General features: G+C 45.6%; 1 long non-coding RNA gene across 2 annotated transcripts in view; it reads left to right on the top strand.

Moving 5' to 3' along the window:
* Positions 1–22,946, top strand: part of LOC309642232 — a 115,102-nt gene that overhangs the window by 80,308 nt on the left and 11,848 nt on the right. For both annotated transcript variants that reach the window (XR_014253063.1, XR_014253064.1), the window contains exon 2: positions 813–935. This is a non-coding gene — a long non-coding RNA (uncharacterized lncRNA). The remainder of the gene's footprint in view (positions 1–812; positions 936–22,946) is intronic.

The following is a 22,946-nucleotide window of genomic DNA, read 5'->3' as shown; positions in this document are numbered from 1 at the left end:
AGGAGTAGTCTCAGGGCCTTTGTTAGGGACACTGTCAGTGACTATGTTAGGAATAGTGTCAGGGCCTGAGTTAGTAGTAGTGTGAGACCGGTAGTTAGGAACAGTGTCAGGACCTGAGTTGTGAGTAGTTTCAGGGCCTTAGTTAGCGAACGTGTCAGTGCCTGAGTTGGGAGTAGTGTCAGAACCTTAGTTAGGGACAGCGTCAGTGCCTGAGGTGGGAGTAGTATCAAGGCCATAGTTAGGGACGGTGTCAGTGGCTGAGATGAGAGTAGTGTCAGGGCCTTAGTTACGGACAGTGTCAGTTCCTGAGTTGGGATTAGTGTCAGGGTCTTTATTATGGATAGTGTCAGGGCCTGAGTTAAGAATAGTGTCAAGGCCTTAATTTGGGAGAATGTCAGTGTCTGAGTTGGGAGTAGTGTCACGACCACAGTTAGGGACAGTGTCAGTGGCTGAGATAAGGGTAGTTTCAGGGTCTTAGTTACAGACAGTGTAAGTGCCTGAGTTGGGAGTAGTGCCAGGGCCTAAGTTACGGACAGTGTCAGCGCCTGAGTTAGGAGTAGTCTCAGGGCCTTATTTAGGGACAGTGTCAGTGACTGTGTTAGGAGTCACTCTGTTAGGAGCATTGTGATGACAGGGGGCATGGAACATTTTGATGAAATGGGGCATGGAGCATTGTGGCGACAGGGGTCATGGAGCATTGTCATGACAGGGTTCATGGCGCATTGTGATGACTGGGGGCATGGAGCACTGTGATGAAAGTTGTCTTGGAGTATTGTGATGAAAAACACCATGGAGCATTGTGATAACAAGAGCCATGGTGCATTGTGATGACAAGGATCATGGAGAATTTTGATGACATGTGTCATGGAGCATTGTGATGACAAGGTCATGGAATATTGTGATGACAAGAATTCTGGAGCATTGTGATGAAAAAGGTATGGAGAATTGTAATTACAGGGGACATGGAACATTGTGATGACATGGGCAGGGAACATTGTGATGACAGGGGTCATGGAGCATTGTGATGAGAGGGGCCTTGGAGCATTGTGATGACAGGCATCATGGGGCATTGTGATGACAGTGGTCATGGAACATTGTGATGAAAGGGATCATGGAACACTCTCGTTAAAGCGGCCTTGGAGCATTGTGAATACAAAGACCATGGAGCATTGAGATGACAGTCGTCATGGAGAATTGTGATGAAAGTTGTAATGGATCATTGTGATGACAAGTGTCCTGGAACCTTGTGATGACACAGTTCATGGAGCATTGTGATGACATGGGCCATGGCAAATTGTGATGGCAGATGTCACTGGGCATTGTGATGACAGTGGTCATCTAGCTTTGCGATGAAAGGTATCACGGAGCACTGTGATGATGGGGGCCATGGAGCATTCTGATGACAAAGACCATGGAGCATTGTGATGACAAGTGTCATGGTACATTGTGATGACAAGTGTTATGGAGCATTGTGATGACACGGGCATGGAGCATTATGATGACCAGAGTACTCAAGCATTGTGATAACAAGGCCAGGGAGCATTGTGATTACAGGGGCATGCAGCATTGTGATGACAGGAGCAGGGAACATTGTGATGACAGGGGTCATGGAGCGTTGTGAGACAAGTGTCATTGAGCATGGTTTTCAGAGTGGGCTTGGAGCATTGTGATGGCAGGGGATTTGGAGCATAGTGATGACAAGGGCCTGGAGCATTGTGAGACAAGTGTCAAGGAAAGATGTGATGAAAGGGGTCATGAGGTCCTGTGATTACAGGGGACATGGAGCATTGTAATGACAAAGGCCATGGAGCATTGTGATGATACATGTCATAGTGCATTGTGAGGAATGAGGTCATGGGACATTGGGATGACATGGGCCATGGTGCATCGTGATGACAAGTTTCATGGAGCATTGTGAGGACAAATATCATGGAGCATTGTGAAGCTAAGTATCATGGAAAATTGTGATGACAAGGGTCATAGAGCATTGTGATGACAGGTGGCCATGGAGCATTGTGATGAAAGCTGTCATGGAGCATTGTGATGACAAGGGCATGGAGCTGTGTGATGGCAAGGGCCATGGAGCATTGTGATTACCAGTGTCATGGAGCATTTTGATGACAGGGTCCATGGAGCATTGTGATGTGAAGGGTCAAGGAATATTGTGATGACAAGGAGATGGAGAATTGTGGTGACAGGGGGCATGGGCATTGTGATGAAAGGTGTTATGGAGCTTTGAAAGGAAAATGTTCATGGGACTTGTGATGACAAGGGCCATGGAGCATTGTGGTGACAGGGGGCATGGAGCATTGTGATGAAAAGGGCATGGAGCATTGTGAGACAAGTGTCATGGATAATATTGATGAGAGGTGATATGGAGCATTGTGATGACAATGGCATGTAGCATTGCGATGACAATCCTCATGGAGTAATGTGAGACAAGGGTCATGGAGCATTGTGATGACAGGGTTTATGGAGAATTGTGATGAAAGGCACCATGGAACATTGTGATGAAAGGGGTCATGGATGACTGTGATTACAGGGATCACGGAGCATTGTGATGACAAGCGAAAAGGATCATTGTGATGAAAGGGGTCATGGATCATTATGATCAAGGGGGTCATGGATCATTGTGATTACAGCGGTCATGGAGACTTGTGATGACAGGGACCATTGAGCGTTGTAAGGGAATGGGTCATAGAGCATTGAGATGAATTTGGTCATGGAGCACTGTGATGACAAGGGCCATGGAACCTTGGGATGACAAGTGTCATGGAGCATTGTGATGACATGGATAATGGAGCAGTGTGATGACAAGGGTCATGGAGCATTGTGATGAGAAGGGTCATGGAGTTTGTGATGACAGAGCTCATGGAGCATTGTGATGACAGGGGGCATTGAGCATTGTAATGGAAAGGGTCATGGAGCAGTGTGATGACAGGGATCATGGAGCATTGTGATGACAAGTGTCATGGAGCATTGTGATGACTCGTGCATGGAGCATTGTGATGAAAACCGTTCTGGAGCATTGTTATGACAAGGGCATGGAGCATTGTGATGACAAATGTCATAGAGTAGTGCAATGAAAAGATTAATCGAGCCTTGTGATGAAACGGGTCATGGATCATTGTGATGACAGGGGGCATAGAGCACTGTGATGAAAGGGTTTACGGAGCACTGTGATTACAGGGGTAATTGTGATGCATTGTGATGAAAGAGGACATGAGACAGGCGTAATGGAGCATTCTGATGAAAGTGGTATTTCCCAATTGTGATGAAAATGGGCATGGAGCATTGTGATGAAAAGGGTTATGGAGCACTGTGATTACAGGGGTAATTTTAAGCACTGTGATGAACGGGGTCATGGGGCATTTGGGTGAAAATGGTCATGGGGCATTGTGGTGAAAGTGGTCATGCGGTATTGTGAAGGAAGTGGTCATGGAGCATTGTGATGAGAGTGGTCATGGAGCATTGTGATGAGAGGGGTCATGGAGCATTGTGATGATGGGGGCATGGAACATTGTGATGAAATGGGGCATGGAGCATTGTGATGACAGGTGTCATGGAGCATTGAGATGAAAGGGGTCATGGACCATTACAATGAGAGGGTTCATGGAGAATTGTGATGACAGTGGCCATGGGGAGTTTGTATGAAAGGCTTACTAGAGCATTGTGAGGAAATGTTTCATGGAGCATTGTGATCACAAGGGCCATGTAGCATCGTGATGACAGGGTTCATGGGGGATTATGCTGAAAGCTGTCATGGAGCATTGCGATGAAAAGCGCTACGGAGCACTGTGATGACAAAGGCCATGGAGCATTGTGAATACAAGGGACATGGAGCCTTGTGATGACAACGGTCACGGATCATTGTAAAAACAGGTATCATTGGGCATTGTGATGACAGGGGCATGGAGCATTTTTATGTAAGTGGCCATGGAGAATTGTGATGAAAGGGATCATGTGGATTTGTAATGACAAGGGCCATGGAGCATTGTGATGAAACAAATCTTGGAGTAATTTGATGTAAGTTGTCATGGAGCATTACGATGAAAAGCACCAAGGAACCTTGTGATGACAAGGGCCATCGAGCATTGTGATGACAAGGATCATGGAGCATTGTGATGGCAGGTGTCATGGAGCATCGTGATGACAAATGCCATGGAGAATTGTGATGAGAGGTGGCATTGGGCATTGTGATGAAAGGGGTCATGGAGTACTGTGATTACAGGGGCCATGGAGCATTGTGATAACAAGTGACATGGAGAATAGTGATGACAGGTGTCATAGAGCATTGTGATGACAAGTGCCATTTAGAATTTCGATGAGAGGGGTCATCAGGCATTGTGTTGACAGGGGTCACAGAGCATTGTGATGACAAATGCCATACAGCATTGTGATGACAGGTGTCATGGAGCATTGTGATGACATGGGCCATGGAACATTATGAAGACAAGATTCATGGAGCATTGTGATGACATGGGCATGAAGCATGGTGATGACCACAGACCTGGAGCATTGTGATGACAATGGCATGGAGCATTGTGATTACAGGAGACATGGAGCATTGTGATGACATTGGCAGGGATCATTGTGATTACAGGGATCATGGAGCATTGTGATGACAAGTGTCATGCAATATTGTGCTGACACAGATCATGGAGAATTTTGATGAGAGTGGCCTTGGAGCACAGTGATGAGAGACATCATGGGGTATTAGGGTGACAGTGGTCAAGGAGCATTGTGATGAAAATGTTCATGGAGCAACGCGATTATCGGGACAATGGAGCATTGTGAATACAAAGGCCACAGAGCATTGAGATAACAGAGTTCATGGAGCATTGTGATGAAAGTGGTCATGGATCACTGTGATGACAAGTGTCCTGGAACCTAGTGATGACACGCTTCTTACAGCATTGAGATGACAAGGGCCAAGGCGAATTGCGATGACACATGTCATGGGGCATTGTGATGACATTGGTCATCTTGCATTGTGATGACAGTGGTCATGTAGAATTTTGATTAAAGGTATCATGGAGCACTGTGATGACAAAGGCCAAGGAACATTTTGATGACAAGTGTCATTGAGCAATGGGATGACATGGGAATGGAGTATTATGATGACAAGTGTTCTGGAGCATTGTGATGACAAGGTCATGGAGCATTGACTTTACAGGGGCCATGGAGCATTGTGATGACAACGGCATGGAGCATTGTGATGATAGGGGTCATTCAACATTGTGATTACAAAAACCATGAGGCATTGTGATGACAGGGGCCTTGGAGCATTGTGATGACAAGGCCCTGTACAATTGTGATTACATGGGTCATGGAGCATTGTGATGACAAGGGCAGGGAACCTTGTGGTGACCGTGGTCATGGAGCATTTTGATGACAACTTTCATGGAACATTCTGATGACAGGGGTCATGGAGCATTGTGATGAAACAAATCTTGGAGTATTTTGATGAAAGTTGTCATGGAGCAATGCGATGAAAAGCACCAAGGAACCTTTTGATGACAAGAGCCATCGACCATTGTGATGACAAGTGTCATGGAGCATTGTGATGACAGGTGTCATGGAACATCGTGATGACAAATGCCATGGAGAATTGTGATGAGAGGTGGCATTGGGCATTGTGATGAAAGGGGTCATGGAGTACTGTGATTACAGGGGCCATGGAGAATTGTGATAACAAGTGCATTGGAGAATAGTGATGACAGGGGTCATAGAGCATTGTGATGACAAGTGCCATGTAGCATTTTGATGACAGGGGTCATCAGGCATTGTGTTGACAGGGATCATGGAGCATTGTGATGACAAAGGCCATAGAGCATTGTGATGACAGGGGTCATGGAGCATAGTGATGACATGGGCCATGGAGCATTGTGAAGACAAGATTCATGGAGCATTGTGATGACACGGGCATGAAGCATGGTGATGACAACAGACCTGGAGCATTGTGATGACAAGGGCATGGAGCATTGTGATTACAGGAGACATGGAGCATTGTGATGACATTGGCAGGGATCATTGTGATTACAGGGATCATGGAGCATTGTGATGACAAGTGTCATGCAATATTGTGCTGACACAGATCATGGAGCATTTTGATGAGAGTGGCCTTGGAGCACAGTGATGAGAGACGTCATGGGGCAATAGGGTGACAGTGGGCAAGGAGCATTGTGATGAAAGTGTTCCTGGAGCAACGCGATTATCGGGACAATGGAGCATTGTGAATAGAAAGGCCATGGAGCATTGAGATAACAGAGTTCATGGAGCATTGTGATGAAAGTGGTCATGGATCACTGTGATGACAAGTGTCCTGGAACCTAGTGATGACAGGGTTCATACAGCATTGAGATGACAAGGGCCAAGGCGAATTGTGATGACACGTGTCATGTGGCATTGTGATGACTTTGGTCATCTTGCATTGTGATGACAGTGGTCATGTAGAATTTTGATTAAAGGTATCATGGAGCACTGTGATGACAAAGGCCAAGGAACATTTTGATGACAAGTGTCATTGAGCAATGGGATGACACGGGAATGGAGTATTATGATGACAAGTGTTCTGGACCATTGTGATGACAACGGCCTGGAGCATTGTGATTACTGTGGCCATGGTGCATTGTGATGAAAAAGGCATGGAGCTTTGTGATGACAGGGGTCATTGAACATTGTGATTACAAAGACCATGAGGCATTGTGATGACAGGGGCCATGGAGCATTTTGATGACAATGGTCATCAAGCATTGTGATGACAGGGGTCATAGAGCATTGTGATGAGAAAGACCATGGAGCATGGTGATGACAGAGACCATGGAACATTGTGATGACAAGGCCATGTACCATTGTGATTACAAGGGTCATGGAGCATTGTGATGACAAGGGCAGAGAACCTTGTGGTGACCGTAGTCATGGAGCATTTTTATGACAACTTTCATGCAACATTGTGATGACAGGGGTCATGGAGCATTGTGTTGCAAGGGAACATGGAGCAGTGTGATTACAGGGTCCATGGAGCATTGTGAATATATACGCCATGGAACAATGTGATGACAGGTGTCATGTACCATTGTGAAAACATGGGCCATGGAGCATTGTGAAGACAAGATTAATGGAGCATTGTGATGTCACGGGCATGAAGCATGGTGATGACAACAGACCTGAAGCATTGTTATGACAGGGGCATGGAGCATTGTGAGTACAGGAGACATGGAGCATTGTGATGACATTGGCAGGGATCATTGTGATTACAGGGATCATGGAGCATTGTGATGACAAGTGTCATGCAATATTGTGCTGACACAGATCATGGAGCATTTTGATGAGAGTGGCCTTGGAGCACAGTGATGAGAGACGTCATGGGGCAATAGGGTGACAGTGGGCAAGGAGCATTGTGATGAAAGTGTTCCTGGAGCAACGCAATTATCGGGACAATGGAGCATTGTGAATACAAAGGCCATGGAGCATTGAGATAACAGAGTTTATGGAGCATTGTGATGAAAGTGGTCATGGATCACTGTGATGACAAGTGTCCTGGAACCTAGTGATGACAGGGTTCATACAGCATTGAGATGACAAGGGCCAAGGCGAATTGTGATGACACGTGTCATGTGGCATTGTGATGACTTTGGTCATCTTGCATTGTGATGACAGTGGTCATGTAGAATTTTGATTAAAGGTATCATGGAGCACTGTGATGACAAAGGCCAAGGAACATTTTGATGACAAGTGTCATTGAGCAATGGGATGACACGGGAATGGAGTATTATGATGACAAGTGTTCTGGATCATTGTGATGACAACGGCATGGAGCATTGTGATTACTGTGGCCATGGTGCATTGTGATGAAAAAGGCATGGATCTTTGTGATGACAGGGGTCATTGAACATTGTGATTACAAAGACCATGAGGCATTGTGATGACAGGGGCCATGGAGCATTTTGATGACAATGGTCATCAAGCATTGTGATGACAGGGGTCATAGAGCATTGTGATGAGAAAGACCATGGAGCATGGTGATGACAGAGACCATGGAACATTGTGATGACAAGGCCATGTACCATTGTGATTACAAGGGTCATGGAGCATTGTGATGACAAGGGCAGGGAACCTTGTGGTGACCGTAGTCATGGAGCATTTTTATGACAACTTTCATGCAACATTGTGATGACAGGGTTCATGGAGCATTGTGTTGCAAGGGAACATGGAGCAGTGTGATTACAGGGTCCATGGAGCATTGTGAATATATAGGCCATGGAACAATGTGATGACAGGTGTCATGTACCATTGTGAAAACATGGGCCATGGAGCATTGTGAAGACAAGATTAATGGAGCATTGTGATGTCACGGGCATGAAGCATGGTGATGACAACAGACCTGAAGCATTGTTATGACAGGGGCATGGAGCATTGTGAGTACAGGAGACATGGAGCATTGTGATGACATTGGCAGGGATCATTGTGATTACAGGGATCATGGAGCATTGTGATGACAAGTGTCATGCAATATTGTGCTGACACAGATCATGGAGCATTTTGATGAGAGTGGCCTTGGAGCACAGTCATGAGAGACGTCATGGTGCATTATGGTGACAGTGGTAAAGGAACATTTTGATGAAAGTGTTCATGGAGCAACGCGAGTATCAGGACAATGGAACATTGTGAATACAAAGGCCATGGAGCATTGAGATAACAGAGTTCATGGAGCATTGTGATGAAAGTGGTCATGGATCACTGTGATGACAAGTGTCCTGGAACCTAGTGATGACACGGTTCCTACAGCATTGAGATGAAAAGGGCCAAGGCGAATTGTGATGACACGTGTCATGGGGCATTGTGATGACATTGGTCTTCTTGCATTGTGATGACAGTGATCATGTAGAATTTTGATTAAAGGTATCATGGAGCACTGTGATGACAAAGGCCAAGGAACATTTTGATGACAAGTGTCATTGAGCAATGGGATGACACAGGAATGGAGTATTATGATGACCACTGTTCTGGAGCATTGTGATGACAAGGGCATGGAGCATTTTGATGACAGGGGTCATGGAACATTCTGATAACCAGGTTCATAAAGCATTTTGATGACAGATGTCATGGAGCATTGTGTTGACACAGGCATGGAGCATTGTAGTGATAGTATATCTGGAGCATTGTGATGAAAAGTGGATGGAGCATTTTGATGACGGGGTCCAAGGAGCATTGTGCTGACAATGGCATGGAGCATTTTGATGAAAAGCGTACTGGAGCACTGTGAGGAAAGGAGTCATGGATCATTGTGATGACAGGGGTCATGGATCCTTGTGATGACAAGGGTAATGGATCATTGTGATGACACGGTCAAGGAACAGTGCGATGACAAGAATTCTGGAGCATTGTGATAAAAGGGCATGGAGCCTTGTGATTAAAGGTGACAAGGAGCATTGTGATGATATGGGCAGAGAATTTTGTGATGATAGGGATCATGGAGCATTGTGATGAAAAGTGTCATGGAACATTGTTCTGACAGGGATCATGGAGCATTTTGGTAAGAGAGGCCGTGGAGATTTGTGATGGCAGGCGACATGGGGCATTGTGATGACAGCGGCGGCCTTGGAGCATTGTGATGAAAGGGGTCATGGAGCAGTGTGATTACAGGGGCCATGGAACATTGTGAATACAAAGGCTATGGAGCATTGAGATGAAAGGTTTCATGGAGCATTGTGATGAAAGTGATCATGGATCATTTTGATGACAAGTGTCCTGGAACCTTGTGATGACACGGTTCATGGAGCATGTGATGACAAGGACCATGGCGAATTGTGATGACATCTGTCATGGGGCATTGTGATGAGAGTGGTCATGGAGCATTGTGATGAGAGGGGTCATGGAGCATTGTGATGATGGGGGCATGGAACATTGTGATGAAATGGGGCATGGGGCATTGTGATGACAGGTGTCATGGAGCATTGAGATGAAAGGGGTCATGGACCATTACGATGAGAGGGTTCATGGAGAATTGTGATGACAGTGGCCATGGGGAATTTGTATGAAAGGCTTACTAGAGCATTGTGAGGAAATGTTTCATGGAGCATTGTGATGACAAGGGCCATGTAGCATCGTGATGACAGGGTTCATGGGGGATTATGCTGAAAGCTGTCATGGAGCATTGCGATGAAAAGCGCTACGGAGCATTGTGATGACAAAGGCCATGGAGCATTGTGAATACAAGGGACATGGAGCCTTGTGATGACAAGGGTCACGGATCATTGTAAAAACAGGTATCATTGGGCATTGTGATGACAGGGGCATGGAGCATTTTTATGTAAGTTGCCATGGAGAATTGTCATGAAAGGGATCATGTGGATTTGTAATGACAAGGGCCATGGAGCATTGTGATGAAACAAATCTTGGAGTAATTTGATGAAAGTTGTCATGGAGCATTACGATGAAAAGCACCAAGGAACCTTGTGATGACAAGGGCCATCGAGCATTGTGATGACAAGGGTCATGGAGCATTGTGATGGCAGGTGTCATGGAGCATCGTGATGACAAATGCCATGGAGAATTGTGATGAGAGGTGGCATTGGGCATTGTGATGAAAGGGGTCATGGAGTACTGTGATTACAGGGGCCATGGAGCATTGCGATAACAAGTGACATGGAGAATAGTGAAGACAGGTGTCATAGAGCATTGTGATGACAAGTGCCATTTAGCATTTCGATGAGAGGGGTCATCAGGCATTGTGTTGACAGGGGTCACAGAGCATTGTGATAACAAATGCCATACAGCATTGTGATGACAGGTGTCATGGAGCATTGTGATGACATGGGCCATGGAACATTGTGAAGACAAGATTCATGGAGCATTGTGATGACATGGGCATGAAGCATGGTGATGACCACAGACCTGGAGCATTGTGATGACAAGGGCATGGAGCATTGTGATTACAGGAGACATGGAGCATTGTGATGACATTGGCAGGGATCATTGTGATTACAGGGATCATGGAGCATTGTGATGACAAATGTCATGCAATATTGTGCTGACACAGATCATGGAGCATTTTGATGAGAGTGGCCTTGGAGCACAGTGATGAGAGACGTCATGGGGTATTAGGGTGACAGTGGTCAAGGAGCATTGTGATGAAAATGTTCATGGAGCAACGCGATTATCGGGACAATGGAGCATTGTGAATACAAAGGCCACGGAGCATTGAGATAACAGAGTTCATGGAGCATTGTGATGAAAGTGGTCATGGATCACTGTGATGACAAGTGTCCTGGAACCTAGTGATGACACGGTTCTTACAGCATTGAGATGACAAGGGCCAAGGTGAATTGTGATGACACATGTCATGGGGCATTGTGATGACATTGGTCATCTTGCATTGTGATGACAGTGGTCATGTAGAATTTTGATTAAAGGTATCATGGAGCACTGTGATGACAAAGGCCAAGGAACATTTTGATGACAAGTGTCATTGAGCAATGGGATGACATGGGAATGGAGTATTATGATGACAAGTGTTCTGGAGCATTGTGATGACAAGGTCATGGAGCATTGACTTTACAGGGGCCATGGAGCATTGTGATGACAACGGCATGGAGCATTGTGATGATAGGGGTCATTCAACATTGTGATTACAAAAACCATGAGGCATTGTGATGACAGGGGCCTTGGAGCATTGTGATGACAAGGCCCTGTACAATTGTGATTACAAGGGTCATGGAGCATTGTGATGACAAGGGCAGGGAACCTTGTGGTGACCGTGGTCATGGAGCATTTTGATGACAACTTTCATGGAACATTCTGATGACAGGGGTCATGGAGCATTGTGTTGAAAGGGAACATGGATCAGTGTGATTACAGGGTCCATGGAGCATTGTGAATACATAGGCCATGGAACAATGTGATGACAGGGGTCATGTAACATTGTGATTACAGGGTCATGGAGCATTGTGATTACAGGGGTTATGGGACACAGTGATGACAGGGGGCATTGAGCATTGTGATGAAAATTGTCCTGGAGCATTGTGATGACAGCGGTCACAGAGAATTGGGATGAAAGGTATCATGTAGCATTGTGATGACAACTGTCATGGAGAACTATGATGACCAGGGTCATGTTGCATTGTGATGACACGGTTATGGAACATTGTGATGACAGGAATTCTGGAGCATTGTGAGGAAAAATGCATGGAGCATTGTGATTATAGGGGACATGGAGCATTGTGATGACATGGGCAGGGAACACTGTGATGACAGATGTCATGGAGCAATGTGACGACAATTGTCATGGAGCATTGTGATGAGAGGGGCCTTGGAGAATTGTGATGACAGGCGTCATGCGGCATTGAGATGGCAGTGGTCATGGAGCATTATGATGAAAGGTGATATGGAGCACTGTGATTACAGGGGTCATGGGGAACTGTGATGATTGAAGTCATGGAGCATTGAGATGAAACGGGTCATGGAGCACTGTGATTACAGGGGCCATGGAGCATTGTGATGACAAAGGACATGGAGCATTGTTATGACAGGTGTCATGGAGCATTGAGGTGAAACGGGTCATGGACCATTACGATGACAGGGGTATTGGAGAATTGTGATGACAGTGGCCATGGGGAATTTGGCTGAAATGTGTACTGGAGCATTGTGAGGAAATGTTTCATGGAGCATTGTGATGACAAAGGCAATGGAGCATCGTGATGACAGGGGTCATGGGGCATTGTGCTGCAATCAGTCATGGAGCATTGCGATGAAAAGCGCTATGGAGCATTGTGATGATAAGGGCCATGGAGCATTGTGAATACAAGGGACATGGAGCCTTGTGATGACAAGGGTCATGGATCATTGTAAAAACAGGTATCATTGGGCATTGTGATGACAAGGGCATGGATCATTTTTATGTAAGTTGCCATGGAGAATTGTGATGAAAGGGATCATGTGGATTTGTAATGACAAGGGCCATGGAGCATTGTGATGAAACAAATCTTGGAGTATTTTGATGAAAGTTGTCATGGAGCAATGCGATGAAAAGCACCAAGGAACCTTTTGATGACAAGGGCCATCGACCATTGTGATGACAAGAGTCATGGAGCATTGTGATGACAGGTGTCATGGAACATCGTGATGACAAATGCCATGGAGAATTGTGATGAGAGGTGGCATTGGGCATTGTGATGAAAGGGGTCATGGAGTACTGTGATTACAGGGGCCATGGAGAATTGTGATAACAAGTGCATTGGAGAATAGTGATGACAGGGGTCATAGAGCATTGTGATGACAAGTGCCATGTAGCATTTTGATGACAGGGGTCATCAGGCATTGTGTTGACAGGGATCATGGAGCATAGTGATGACATGGGCCATGGAGCATTGTGAAGACAAGATTCATGGAGCATTGTGATGACACGGGCATGAAGCATGGTGATGACAACAGACCTGGAGCATTGTGATGACAAGGGCATGGAGCATTGTGATTACAGGAGACATGGAGCATTGTGATGACATTGGCAGGGATCATTGTGATTACAGGGATCATGGAGCATTGTGATGACAAGTGTCATGCAATATTGTGCTGACACAGATCATGGAGCATTTTGATGAGAGTGGCCTTGGAGCACAGTGATGAGAGACGTCATGGGGCAATAGGGTGACAGTGGGCAAGGAGCATTGTGATGAAAGTGTTCCTGGAGCAACGCGATTATCGGGACAATGGAGCATTGTGAATAGAAAGGCCATGGAGCATTGAGATAACAGAGTTCATGGAGCATTGTGATGAAAGTGGTCATGGATCACTGTGATGACAAGTGTCCTGGAACCTAGTGATGACAGGGTTCATACAGCATTGAGATGACAAGGGCCAAGGCGAATTGTGATGACACGTGTCATGTGGCATTGTGATGACTTTGGTCATCTTGCATTGTGATGACAGTGGTCATGTAGAATTTTGATTAAAGGTATCATGGAGCACTGTGATGACAAAGGCCAAGGAACATTTTGATGACAAGTGTCATTGAGCAATGGGATGACACGGGAATGGAGTATTATGATGACAAGTGTTCTGGACCATTGTGATGACAACGGCATGGAGCATTGTGATTACTGTGGCCATGGTGCATTGTGATGAAAAAGGCATGGAGCTTTGTGATGACAGGGGTCATTGAACATTGTGATTACAAAGACCATGAGGCATTGTGATGACAGGGGCCATGGAGCATTTTGATGACAATGGTCATCAAGCATTGTGATGACAGGGGTCATAGAGCATTGTGATGAGAAAGACCATGGAGCATGGTGATGACAGAGACCATGGAACATTGTGATGACAAGGCCATGTACCATTGTGATTACAAGGGTCATGGAGCATTGTGATGACAAGGGCAGGGAACCTTGTGGTGACCGTAGTCATGGAGCATTTTTATGACAACTTTCATGCAACATTGTGATGACAGGGGTCATGGAGCATTGTGTTGCAAGGGAACATGGAGCAGTGTGATTACAGGGTCCATGGAGCATTGTGAATATATAGGCCATGGAACAATGTGATGACAGGTGTCATGTACCATTGTGAAAACATGGGCCATGGAGCATTGTGAAGACAAGATTAATGGAGCATTGTGATGTCACGGGCATGAAGCATGGTGATGACAACAGACCTGAAGCATTGTTATGACAGGGGCATGGAGCATTGTGAGTACAGGAGACATGGAGCATTGTGATGACATTGGCAGGGATCATTGTGATTACAGGGATCATGGAGCATTGTGATGACAAGTGTCATGCAATATTGTGCTGACACAGATCATGGAGCATTTTGATGAGAGTGGCCTTGGAGCACAGTGATGAGAGACGTCATGGGGCAATAGGGTGACAGTGGGCAAGGAGCATTGTGATGAAAGTGTTCCTGGAGCAACGCGATTATCGGGACAATGGAGCATTGTGAATAGAAAGGCCATGGAGCATTGAGATAACAGAGTTCATGGAGCATTGTGATGAAAGTGGTCATGGATCACTGTGATGACAAGTGTCCTGGAACCTAGTGATGACAGGGTTCATACAGCATTGAGATGACAAGGGCCAAGGCGAATTGTGATGACACGTGTCATGTGGCATTGTGATGACTTTGGTCATCTTGCATTGTGATGACAGTGGTCATGTAGAATTTTGATTAAAGGTATCATGGAGCACTGTGATGACAAAGGCCAAGGAACATTTTGATGACAAGTGTCATTGAGCAATGGGATGACACGGGAATGGAGTATTATGATGACAAGTGTTCTGGACCATTGTGATGACAACGGCCTGGAGCATTGTGATTACTGTGGCCATGGTGCATTGTGATGAAAAAGGCATGGAGCTTTGTGATGACAGGGGTCATTGAACATTGTGATTACAAAGACCATGAGGCATTGTGATGACAGGGGCCATGGAGCATTTTGATGACAATGGTCATCAAGCATTGTGATGACAGGGGTCATAGAGCATTGTGATGAGAAAGACCATGGAGCATGGTGATGACAGAGACCATGGAACATTGTGATGACAAGGCCATGTACCATTGTGATTACAAGGGTCATGGAGCATTGTGATGACAAGGGCAGGGAACCTTTTGGTGACCGTAGTCATGGAGCATTTTTATGACAACTTTCATGCAACATTGTGATGACAGGGGTCATGGAGCATTGTGTTGCAAGGGAACATGGAGCAGTGTGATTACAGGGTCCATGGAGCATTGTGAATATATAGGCCATGGAACAATGTGATGACAGGTGTCATGTACCATTGTGAAAACATGGGCCATGGAGCATTGTGAAGACAAGATTAATGGAGCATTGTGATGTCACGGGCATGAAGCATGGTGATGACAACAGACCTGAAGCATTGTTATGACAGGGGCATGGAGCATTGTGAGTACAGGAGACATGGAGCATTGTGATGACATTGGCAGGGATCATTGTGATTACAGGGATCATGGAGCATTGTGATGACAAGTGTCATGCAATATTGTGCTGACACAGATCATGGAGCATTTTGATGAGAGTGGCCTTGGAGCACAGTCATGAGAGACGTCATGGTGCATTATGGTGACAGTGGTAAAGGAACATTTTGATGAAAGTGTTCATGGAGCAACGCGAGTATCAGGACAATGGAACATTGTGAATACAAAGGCCATGGAGCATTGAGATAACAGAGTTCATGGAGCATTGTGATGAAAGTGGTCATGGATCACTGTGATGACAAGTGTCCTGGAACCTAGTGATGACACGGTTCCTACAGCATTGAGATGAAAAGGGCCAAGGCGAATTGTGATGACACGTGTCATGGGGCATTGTGATGACATTGGTCTTCTTGCATTGTGATGACAGTGATCATGTAGAATTTTGATTAAAGGTATCATGGAGCACTGTGATGACAAAGGCCAAGGAACATTTTGATGACAAGTGTCATTGAGCAATGGGATGACACAGGAATGGAGTATTATGATGACCACTGTTCTGGAGCATTGTGATGACAAGGGCATGGAGCATTTTGATGACAGGGGTCATGGAACATTCTGATAACCAGGTTCATAAAGCATTTTGATGACAGATGTCATGGAGCATTGTGTTGACACAGGCATGGAGCATTGTAGTGATAGTATATCTGGAGCATTGCGATGAAAAGTGGATGGAGCATTTTGATGACGGGGTCCAAGGAGCATTGTGCTGACAATGGCATGGAGCATTTTGATGAAAAGCGTACTGGAGCACTGTGAGGAAAGGAGTCATGGATCATTGTGATGACAGGGGTCATGGATCCTTGTGATGACAAGGGTAATGGATCATTGTGATGACACGGTCAAGGAACAGTGCGATGACAAGAATTCTGGAGCATTGTGATAAAAGGGCATGGAGCCTTGTGATTAAAGGTGACAAGGAGCATTGTGATGATATGGGCAGAGAATTTTGTGATGATAGGGATCATGGAGCATTGTGATGAAAAGTGTCATGGAACATTGTTCTGACAGGGATCATGGAGCATTTTGGTAAGAGAGGCCGTGGAGATTTGTGATGGCAGGCGACATGGGGCATTGTGATGACAGCGGCGGCCTTGGAGCATTGTGATGAAAGGGGTCATGGAGCAGTGTGATTACAGGGGCCATGGAACATTGTGAATACAAAGGCTATGGAGCATTGAGATGAAAGGTTTCATGGAGCATTGTGATGAAAGTGATCATGGATCATTTTGATGACAAGTGTCCTGGAACCTTGTGATGACACGGTTCATGGAGCATGTGATGACAAGGACCATGGCGAATTGTGATGACATCTGTCATGGGGCATTGTGATGAGAGTGGTCATGGAGCATTGTGATGAGAGGGGTCATGGAGCATTGTGATGATGGGGGCATGGAACATTGTGATGAAATGGGGCATGGGGCATTGTGATGACAGGTGTCATGGAGCATTGAGATGAAAGGGGTCATGGACCATTACGATGAGAGGGTTCATGGAGAATTGTGATGACAGTGGCCATGGGGAATTTGTATGAAAGGCTTACTAGAGCATTGTGAGGAAATGTTTCATGGAGCATTGTGATGACAAGGGCCATGTAGCATCGTGATGACAGGGTTCATGGGGGATTATGCTGAAAGCTGTCATGGAGCATTGCGATGAAAAGCGCTACGGAGCATTGTGATGACAAAGGCCATGGAGCATTGTGAATACAAGGGACATGGAGCCTTGTGATGACAAGGGTCACGGATCATTGTAAAAACAGGTATCATTGGGCATTGTGATGACAGGGGCATGGAGCATTTTTATGTAAGTTGCCATGGAGAATTGTCATGAAAGGGATCATGTGGATTTGTAATGACAAGGGCCATGGAGCATTGTGATGAAACAAATCTTGGAGTAATTTGATGAAAGTTGTCATGGAGCATTACGATGAAAAGCACCAAGGAACCTTGTGATGACAAGGGCCATCGAGCATTGTGATGACAAGGGTCATGGAGCATTGTGATGGCAGGTGTCATGGAGCATCGTGATGACAAATGCCATGGAGAATTGTGATGAGAGGTGGCATTGGGCATTGTGATGAAAGGGGTCATGGAGTACTGTGATTACAGGGGCCATGGAGCATTGCGATAACAAGTGACATGGAGAATAGTGAAGACAGGTGTCATAGAGCATTGTGATGACAAGTGCCATTTAGCATTTCGATGAGAGGGGTCATCAGGCATTGTGTTGACAGGGGTCACAGAGCATTGTGATAACAAATGCCATACAGCATTGTGATGACAGGTGTCATGGAGCATTGTGATGACATGGGCCATGGAACATTGTGAAGACAAGATTCATGGAGCATTGTGATGACATGGGCATGAAGCATGGTGATGACCACAGACCTGGAGCATTGTGATGACAAGGGCATGGAGCATTGTGATTACAGGAGACATGGAGCATTGTGATGACATTGGCAGGGATCATTGTGATTACAGGGATCATGGAGCATTGTGATGACAAATGTCATGCAATATTGTGCTGACACAGATCATGGAGCATTTTGATGAGAGTGGCCTTGGAGCACAGTGATGAGAGACGTCATGGGGTATTAGGGTGACAGTGGTCAAGGAGCATTGTGATGAAAATGTTCATGGAGCAACGCGATTATCGGGACAATGGAGCATTGTGAATACAAAGGCCACGGAGCATTGAGATAACAGAGTTCATGGAGCATTGTGATGAAAGTGGTCATGGATCACTGTGATGACAAGTGTCCTGGAACCTAGTGATGACACGGTTCTTACAGCATTGAGATGACAAGGGCCAAGGTGAATTGTGATGACACATGTCATGGGGCATTGTGATGACATTGGTCATCTTGCATTGTGATGACAGTGGTCATGTAGAATTTTGATTAAAGGTATCATGGAGCACTGTGATGACAAAGGCCAAGGAACATTTTGATGACAAGTGTCATTGAGCAATGGGATGACATGGGAATGGAGTATTATGATGACAAGTGTTCTGGAGCATTGTGATGACAAGGTCATGGAGCATTGACTTTACAGGGGCCATGGAGCATTGTGATGACAACGGCATGGAGCATTGTGATGATAGGGGTCATTCAACATTGTGATTACAAAAACCATGAGGCATTGTGATGACAGGGGCCTTGGAGCATTGTGATGACAAGGCCCTGTACAATTGTGATTACAAGGGTCATGGAGCATTGTGATGACAAGGGCAGGGAACCTTGTGGTGACCGTGGTCATGGAGCATTTTGATGACAACTTTCATGGAACATTCTGATGACAGGGGTCATGGAGCATTGTGTTGAAAGGGAACATGGATCAGTGTGATTACAGGGTCCATGGAGCATTGTGAATACATAGGCCATGGAACAATGTGATGACAGGGGTCATGTAACATTGTGATTACAGGGTCATGGAGCATTGTGATTACAGGGGTTATGGGACACAGTGATGACAGGGGGCATTGAGCATTGTGATGAAAATTGTCCTGGAGCATTGTGATGACAGCGGTCACAGAGAATTGGGATGAAAGGTATCATGTAGCATTGTGATGACAACTGTCATGGAGAACTATGATGACCAGGGTCATGTTGCATTGTGATGACACGGTTATGGAACATTGTGATGACAGGAATTCTGGAGCATTGTGAGGAAAAATGCATGGAGCATTGTGATTATAGGGGACATGGAGCATTGTGATGACATGGGCAGGGAACACTGTGATGACAGATGTCATGGAGCAATGTGACGACAATTGTCATGGAGCATTGTGATGAGAGGGGCCTTGGAGAATTGTGATGACAGGCGTCATGCGGCATTGAGATGGCAGTGGTCATGGAGCATTATGATGAAAGGTGATATGGAGCACTGTGATTACAGGGGTCATGGGGAACTGTGATGATTGAAGTCATGGAGCATTGAGATGAAACGGGTCATGGAGCACTGTGATTACAGGGGCCATGGAGCATTGTGATGACAAAGGACATGGAGCATTGTTATGACAGGTGTCATGGAGCATTGAGGTGAAACGGGTCATGGACCATTACGATGACAGGGGTATTGGAGAATTGTGATGACAGTGGCCATGGGGAATTTGGCTGAAATGTGTACTGGAGCATTGTGAGGAAATGTTTCATGGAGCATTGTGATGACAAAGGCAATGGAGCATCGTGATGACAGGGGTCATGGGGCATTGTGCTGCAATCAGTCATGGAGCATTGCGATGAAAAGCGCTATGGAGCATTGTGATGATAAGGGCCATGGAGCATTGTGAATACAAGGGACATGGAGCCTTGTGATGACAAGGGTCATGGATCATTGTAAAAACAGGTATCATTGGGCATTGTGATGACAAGGGCATGGATCATTTTTATGTAAGTTGCCATGGAGAATTGTGATGAAAGGGATCATGTGGATTTGTAATGACAAGGGCCATGGAGCATTGTGATGAAACAAATCTTGGAGTATTTTGATGAAAGTTGTCATGGAGCAATGCGATGAAAAGCACCAAGGAACCTTTTGATGACAAGGGCCATCGACCATTGTGATGACAAGAGTCATGGAGCATTGTGATGACAGGTGTCATGGAACATCGTGATGACAAATGTCATGGAGAATTGTGATGAGAGGTGGCATTGGGCATTGTGATGAAAGGGGTCATGGAGTACTGTGATTACAGGGGCCATGGAGAATTGTGATAACAAGTGCATTGGAGAATAGTGATGACAGGGGTCATAGAGCATTGTGATGACAAGTGCCATGTAGCATTTTGATGACAGGGGTCATCAGGCATTGTGTTGACAGGGATCATGGAGCATAGTGATGACATGGGCCACGGAGCATTGTGAAGACAAGATTCATGGAGCATTGTGATGACACGGGCATGAAGCATGGTGATGACAACAGACCTGGAGCATTGTGATGACAAGGGCATGGAGCATTGTGATTACAGGAGACATGGAGCATTGTGATGACATTGGCAGGGATCATTGTGATTACAGGGATCATGGAGCATTGTGATGACAAGTGTCATGCAATATTGTGCTGACACAGATCATGGAGCATTTTGATGAGAGTGGCCTTGGAGCACAGTGATGAGAGACGTCATGGGGCAATAGGGTGACAGTGGGCAAGGAGCATTGTGATGAAAGTGTTCCTGGAGCAACGCGATTATCGGGACAATGGAGCATTGTGAATAGAAAGGCCATGGAGCATTGAGATAGAGTTCATGGAGCATTGTGATGAAAGTGGTCATGGATCACTGTGATGACAAGTGTCCTGGAACCTAGTGATGACAGGGTTCATACAGCATTGAGATGACAAGGGCCAAGGCGAATTGTGATGACACGTGTCATGTGGCATTGTGATGACTTTGGTCATCTTGCATTGTGATGACAGTGGTCATGTAGAATTTTGATTAAAGGTATCATGGAGCACTGTGATGACAAAGGCCAAGGAACATTTTGATGACAAGTGTCATTGAGCAATGGGATGACACGGGAATGGAGTATTATGATGACAAGTGTTCTGGACCATTGTGATGACAACGGCATGGAGCATTGTGATTACTGTGGCCATGGTGCATTGTGATGAAAAAGGCATGGAGCTTTGTGATGACAGGGGTCATTGAACATTGTGATTACAAAGACCATGAGGCATTGTGATGACAGGGGCCATGGAGCATTTTGATGACAATGGTCATCAAGCATTGTGATGACAGGGGTCATAGAGCATTGTGATGAGAAAGACCATGGAGCATGGTGATGACAGAGACCATGGAACATTGTGATGACAAGGCCATGTACCATTGTGATTACAAGGGTCATGGAGCATTGTGATGACAAGGGCAGGGAACCTTGTGGTGACCGTAGTCATGGAGCATTTTTATGACAACTTTCATGCAACATTGTGATGACAGGGGTCATGGAGCATTGTGTTGCAAGGGAACATGGAGCAGTGTGATTACAGGGTCCATGGAGCATTGTGAATATATAGGCCATGGAACAATGTGATGACAGGTGTCATGTACCATTGTGAAAACATGGGCCATGGAGCATTGTGAAGACAAGATTAATGGAGCATTGTGATGTCACGGGCATGAAGCATGGTGATGACAACAGACCTGAAGCATTGTTATGACAGGGGCATGGAGCATTGTGAGTACAGGAGACATGGAGCATTGTGATGACATTGGCAGGGATCATTGTGATTACAGGGATCATGGAGCATTGTGATGACAAGTGTCATGCAATATTGTGCTGACACAGATCATGGAGCATTTTGATGAGAGTGGCCTTGGAGCACAGTCATGAGAGACGTCATGGTGCATTATGGTGACAGTGGTAAAGGAACATTTTGATGAAAGTGTTCATGGAGCAACGCGAGTATCAGGACAATGGAACATTGTGAATACAAAGGCCATGGAGCATTGAGATAACAGAGTTCATGGAGCATTGTGATGAAAGTGGTCATGGATCACTGTGATGACAAGTGTCCTGGAACCTAGTGATGACACGGTTCCTACAGCATTGAGATGAAAAGGGCCAAGGCGAATTGTGATGACACGTGTCATGGGGCATTGTGATGACATTGGTCTTCTTGCATTGTGATGACAGTGATCATGTAGAATTTTGATTAAAGGTATCATGGAGCACTGTGATGACAAAGGCCAAGGAACATTTTGATGACAAGTGTCATTGAGCAATGGGATGACACAGGAATGGAGTATTATGATGACCACTGTTCTGGAGCATTGTGATGACAAGGGCATGGAGCATTTTGATGACAGGGGTCATGGAACATTCTGATAACCAGGTTCATAAAGCATTTTGATGACAGATGTCATGGAGCATTGTGTTGACACAGGCATGGAGCATTGTAGTGATAGTATATCTGGAGCATTGCGATGAAAAGTGGATGGAGCATTTTGATGAC

The sequence above is a fragment of the Balaenoptera physalus genome, assembly GCF_965194825.1.
Source record: "Balaenoptera physalus genome assembly, chromosome: 14".
NCBI classification, from domain to species: domain Eukaryota; kingdom Metazoa; phylum Chordata; class Mammalia; order Artiodactyla; family Balaenopteridae; genus Balaenoptera; species Balaenoptera physalus.
The sequence above is the reverse complement of the archived record's forward strand: the minus strand, read 5'-3'. Positions and strand labels throughout refer to the sequence as shown.